This window comes from Hemicordylus capensis, chromosome 3 (assembly GCF_027244095.1).
Source record: "Hemicordylus capensis ecotype Gifberg chromosome 3, rHemCap1.1.pri, whole genome shotgun sequence".
NCBI lineage: Eukaryota > Metazoa > Chordata > Lepidosauria > Squamata > Cordylidae > Hemicordylus > Hemicordylus capensis.
The window spans coordinates 127,207,448-127,213,634 of NC_069659.1; the positions used below are offsets into that span (position 1 = coordinate 127,207,448).

General features: G+C 42.8%; 1 long non-coding RNA gene across 1 annotated transcript in view; it reads right to left on the reverse strand.

Moving 5' to 3' along the window:
• Nucleotides 1-1,329, reverse strand: part of LOC128349227 (uncharacterized) — a 50,793-nt gene extending 49,464 nt beyond the window's left edge. Inside the window, exon 1 of the long non-coding RNA XR_008318635.1 lies at nucleotides 1,262-1,329. This is a non-coding gene — a long non-coding RNA (uncharacterized LOC128349227). The remainder of the gene's footprint in view (nucleotides 1-1,261) is intronic.
• Nucleotides 1,330-6,187: the final 4,858 nt, after the last annotated feature.

The following is a 6,187-nucleotide window of genomic DNA, read 5'->3' on the forward strand; positions in this document are numbered from 1 at the left end:
ATTCTGCTTTGTGGATTATCTGAGCTTCAGAAATTTATCCTAGCCATATTTTAAAAGGGATTTGCATCACGCATATATATTAATTAATCCAAAAGCCTTTGGTTTAAAATGAGAGTTAAGATGCTATATATTTTCACTCGTGCCCTAATAAGAATGGAAATTGCTAGTTAAGGTTCCCATCTTAACTTCTGTGATATATAAGCTTTAGAGACTTTGTACAGTCTGGTAAATGATGATGGCTTTAGAAATGAGGCTCCATGCACCCACACTTTGCTAGACATTGAGCTGGGGAGGGATGCATCCTGGCAGACATTTAACAGGTGCAGCTTCTCTAATCACTTTCTAGAGATGCCCATGATTAATTTCTGCCTGATGCATCTCTGATCAAGGTGAAGTGTGGGTGCATGGAGCCAGGGGCGTAGCAAGGTTGGAATGGGCCCAGAGACAAGATTTTAAAATGGGCCCCCCCCCACTCAAAGTCCAGGGCCTCCGGACACCCCAGGCCCCCAAGGATTTAAGTCTGATATTCCAAAATAAGTATGCTGCCTGGAAATACATTTCACTGAATACACACATGCACACGTCACAATACATAGTGATATAAATTGAGTACTATACATTTGTTTTACTTTTAATGCCTAGAACACAATAGAAAGATGAATGATTAAAATGGACTCCTTGCTGCAGATTAGCAAAGGAGACTTTCAACCATGCAGGGTGAGCCTATGTTTTTTTCCTCAGAATTCTGAACAAATTCGTCAAGTTCGATTCCAGGAGATTTTTCACAGGAGGCTTTTAAAGCCCTTTAACACACATCTCCTCTGGAATAGAGGTGCTGCATTCACATGTTGGCCAGATTTACCCTGAAGTCCCTGCAAGTTATTGGGGAGCAGTTCACACACAAGAAAAATAAAATAAAATAAAAGCACCACACATGCTTCACAGTTCTCACTCAGACCTTCTGGGTTGCAAAACAACTTGAACATAAGTGCATTTATAAATGAATGAATGAATGAATGAATGAATGAAATTAATATAATACTGTTTCTTCCAGAAGTTTTTGTAATTTTCTGCCATGAAACAAGCCACTTATAGGACTTTTTAGATAGTTTTTTTTAAGCCAGCAACTTTTCCAAGCTGTTTAAAAATAAATATTCAGAGACTTCTCAGTCCCTCCCCCCATATCAAAGCCCTATGGCAAGCAGATCCCTATATATGGGGGGGGGGGGAAGGTAACCACAAAAAGGAGTTCACACTCTACCTGGCAGCAGGGGGTCTTCTGCTGCAGAGGCCAGTGGTGGCCACTCTGGCTGCCTCCTCCTTCCTGGCTGGCTTGGGCCCTACTGGAGTTCAGGCTTCACTGCGGCCTACACTGAGGCCTCCGTGGAAGCCCCGCCCACCCGCCGATCAGCTGAGAGGTGGGAGAAAAGGAGCTCTTTGCAGCTTGTCTGCTGCCTGGATTGCGGGCCAGGAGAACAAGCTGGAGAGACGGCGAAGAGGGCAAGTGGCTGAGAGGCTATGGGGCTGGGCAGGGGGCAATGGGGAGTCACGTGAGGTACCTCTGGGGGGCCCCTCCAGGCAGTGGGGCCCCCAGACAACTGTCTCCCCTTGCCCGATCGTTGTTACGCGCCTGCATGGAGCCTCATTTCTAAAGCCATAATCCTATGCCAGACTGTACAAAGTCTTTACAGCATATATGGCATGGATGTTAAGATGGGCACCTTAACTTGCAATTTCCATTCTTTTTAGAGCCTGAGTGAAAATGTAAAGCACCTTAACACCCATCTTAAACAAAACAATTTCTGGATTACTGAATGTCCAGGTGTTTTAAAAAGGGAAATCTGATTAGACACTATGGGGAAGAGCTTACCCATGCTCAATAAGTGGAGCCTTCTCATTTTTAGACAGGATACCTCTGATGCAAAGAGGTATTTTTTGCATGGCTTTGCTAACTTTTGTTGATAAGTGGTTGTAGCGAATTACGAATAGCAGGTTTAAGGCCAGTCTTTGTCTCAAAGCAAGCCCACATGGGGGAAAGAAAAATGCTGCATCATTCCCTCCATGTTTCCTCAACAAAGGCTGTTCCTTTAAAACTTTGTTCTTTGTGCAAAGGCAGTCTGCCACCATCTTATTTGCCACCCACCACAAGGCCCAGGTAAGCTCACCTCTGCCTTGCATTCCCTGTTAAGTATAAATGCCACCTCATTGCTGCCATACGTGCCTTCACAAGGCCTTTCGCCAGCCTGCCCCCACTGCCTCATATAGCTGGTAAGGACCCCTGTTCCCTTGCCACCAGCTTGTGCGTCCTCATAAGCATCTACCCGAGCTTGAGTTATTGTCCACAACCAGTTGCCGCCTCCTTGCATCCCCTCACAAGTTCATACACCACTCCACCACAGCCATGGAAATAGTGCTGGGAGGAAGTACACTTTCCAGATGTTCTCGTGTGCTTTTCCCAACATCCCTGTGTGAATCCTCAGCCCCATGGGCTCTGTTTCCTGCAAAAGAGGCCCTCCCAGCACCAGGAATGTTATGAACGGCACCAGAGATGACCATGCTGGAAGCAGTAATTAAAAGGACATTATTATTTCTTGTTTACACAGTCAGACAGGTGTTATTGACTGGTTTGTTTTATCCAGACATCGAGTCCTTCCCAAGGACCTGGGATGCCAGAATTTTATTGTCAATTGTTATAGATATCATCACAGAATATAGGCTGTTTCCAGTAAACCTGCTTTTTGTATTATTATTATTATTATTATTATTATTATTATTATTATTAGATTTATTTGATTTCTATACCACCCTTCCAAAAATGGCTCAGTGCATTAGACATTCCTTAACCAGTTATTTTAATTTCAGTAGGATTACTTTGAGAAATGTCCCTCATTATGTCAGTTACTTTCTTGCTGTATTCTCTACGAAGTAGGATACGATGGATGTTTGGCATTTTTGTTTTAAATATACCAGCACATCTTATGCCCAGTGGGACATTTTGGCTAATGTCAGATTCTTTGAGAACAATCTGTGTGCTGGGAGGGGTGCTGGTGGGTTTACCTCAAAGGATTTTTACATTGCTTTCCATTCACATTTTTAAAAGGAACTTTCTATTATTCTCCCCTCCCACAACACCATTTCCAGGGATTGTGTAACTACTGTTCCCTTATTATATGGAAGCAAGTCTCACTGAGTTTAATGGAATTTAATTCCTTCTAGGTGTGCATGTAGAATTGCTGGTTCGGTTACCAAAATGCAGTTGGGAAAAGCATGTGTACTCCAGCCCAGCACCCGTCACAGTGCTTAGCTACATGCTTCCAGAAAGCCCCAAAGAAGGAAAACCCAGAAACCATTCCCACCCAGTGCCAACAAACTATTATTGTGGTGTAGACTGTCCTTGAATATAGAGGTTCTACACAAGAGCCAAACTACCTGTGAATATGGAGGCTTCAGTTCTTAAGGATGGCCAAGTGAGGCTTCCAGTTTGGCTCTGATGTAGAACCTCCATGTTCAACCTCCATGCCACCAATTTGGTGGAGGTGAGAAAAAGCAGGCAGAGGGAGAAAACAAATGCCCATGAAAGGAAAGAGAGGGGGAGGAATGGTTGTTTAACTATAAAAGTGCCAAAGTGCATAGACTGTCCTTATCAGGCATTTATGTTTTGAACGAGGAAGTTACTTACTAGAAATTGCCAGGACTTGTCCCTCGCAACTTTGGCTTCAGAATTCTCAGTGTGCAGACTTATTTATGCTCTTAGCTAACTTTCCCTTAGTTATTTCCCCTGTTATTCTGGGGATTTTGAACAATAATTACTCAAAAATCACTCGATCTATGTTTTTCAAACCAGCAAAAAGCACCATTCCAACATGGACCTGATTTTTTTGGGAATGCGGGGGGGGGGGGACGACCACATTTTAAAAAATTAAAAATATACCTTCTCTGTGGTGAAAAAAATGTCACCAACACTTTTTAGGAGTTAAAAATGTCAAATGCTGTATCACAGCCATTTTGCAATGGATTTGCACCATATTGGGAGGTGTGATGTCTTTTCTCCCCTAGTTGATGTGTGCACAATTTCATGGGGATTGGATGCAAACCATTGGATGCAAACTATAAGCAATAGAATGTTCAGGGCTTATAATGGCAACTCTTTGAAAACACTCCTCATCTTAACTATACTGGCATGACTGTACTGGATGTGCTCCCTGTGCTGGATGGGGTTACATTCCCCCAGAAGGAGCAGGTGCACAGCTTGGGAGTATTCCTGGACCCAGGCCTCACCCTGGTATCTCAGGTGGAGGCCATGGCCAGGAGTACTTTCTATCAGCTTCGGCTGATACAACAGCTGCGCCCATTCCTTGGAGAGGATGACCTCAAAACAGTGGTGCATCAGCTGGTAACCTCCCGGCTCGACTACTGCAATGCGCTCTACGTGGGGCTGCCTTTGTACATAGTCCGGAAACTTCAGTTAGTTCAGAATGTGGCAGCCAGGTTGGTCTCTGGGGCAACCTGGAGAGACCATATTATGCCTGTTTTGAAACAGCTACACTGGCTACCGATATGTTTCCGGGCAAAATACAAAGTGCGGGTTATTACCTTTAAAGCCCTGAACTGCTCAGGTCCGAGTTACCTAAGAGAGTGCCTTCTTTTACATGATCCCCACCACACCTTAAGATCATCTGAGGAGGTCCATCTCTAGTTGTCACCGGTTTGTTTGGTGGCGACGCAGAGGCGGGCCTTCTCTGTAGCTGCTCCTGGGCTGTGGAATGCACTCCCAGCAGAAATTCGTAAATTGAGATCATTGCCACCTTTCAAGAGAGCCCTTAAAAACTACCTATTTGGCCTGGCCTTCCAGGGTTTGAAATGATTAACTGTTTTAAATTGTTTTGTTGCCCTGATTTTCAGGGCTTTTAGCTGTTTTATTGGTTTTATTGTGTTTTAATAGTTTGATTTTAATTGTTAATTTATTTTGATTGTTTTTATCATGCTGTGAACCGCCCTGAGCCATTTTGGAAGGGCGGTATATAAATCTAATAAATAAATACAGGTGAAACTCGGAAAATTAGAATATTGTGCAAAAGTCCATTAATTTCAGTAATGCAAATTAAAAGGTGAAACTGATATATGAGACAGACGCATTACATGCAAAGCGAGATAAGTCAAGCCTTAATTTGTTATAATTGTGATGATCATGGCGTACAGCTCATGAAAACCCCAAATCCACAATCTCAGAAAATTAGAATATTACATGGAACCAAGAAGACAAGGATTGCAGAATAGAACAATATCGGACCTCTGAAAAGTATAAGCATGCATATGTATTCAGTACTTGGTTTGGGCCCCTTTTGCAGCAATTACTGCCTCAATGCGGCGTGGCATGGATGCTATCAGCCTGTGGCACTGATGAGGTGTTATGGAAGACCAGGATGCTTCATTAGCGGCCTTCAGCAATTCTGCATTGTTTGGTCTCATGTCTCTCATCCTTCTCTTGGCAGTGCCCCATAGATTCTCTATGGGGTCAGGTCAGGCGAGTTTGCTGGCCAATCAAGCACAGTACACTGTATACTTTTCAGAGGTCCGATATTGTTCTTGTCTTCTTGGTTCCATGTAATATTCTAATTTTCTGAGATTGTGGATTTGGGGTTTTCATGAGCTGTACGCCATGATCATCACAATTATAACAAATTAAGGCTTGACTTATCTCGCTTTGCATGTAATGCGTCTGTCTCATATATCAGTTTCACCTTTTAATTTGCATTACTGAAATTAATGGACTTTTGCACGATATTCTAATTTTTGAAGTTTCACCTGTAAATAATGACTGTGCCAGATAATTACAGTTTTAATTATAGTTGCAGAAGAAATCATTGTCCTTGGAGTCAAAATAAGCATACACAACCTTATCAATGCAGCAGGACCTCCTGTTTGCTGCATTCATCCAGCAAATGACCTTGGGAATTGGAGAACATACATACACACACAAGTCTTGATTTGGGTATGGCTAGACCCTGGCAAATTTTCTTTTTATATCTAGAAGTATGATACAATGCAAGGTTTCATATATATTGCTACTTCCAAGGACAGCCCCCTTTACGGTCATTGTGAGGTAAGATGTTTTAACTATGGTTATGGGCTTTCGTTGGTAAGTTAATGAACTAAAGCTTTGATTGACCTTCAATGATGAAGCAAC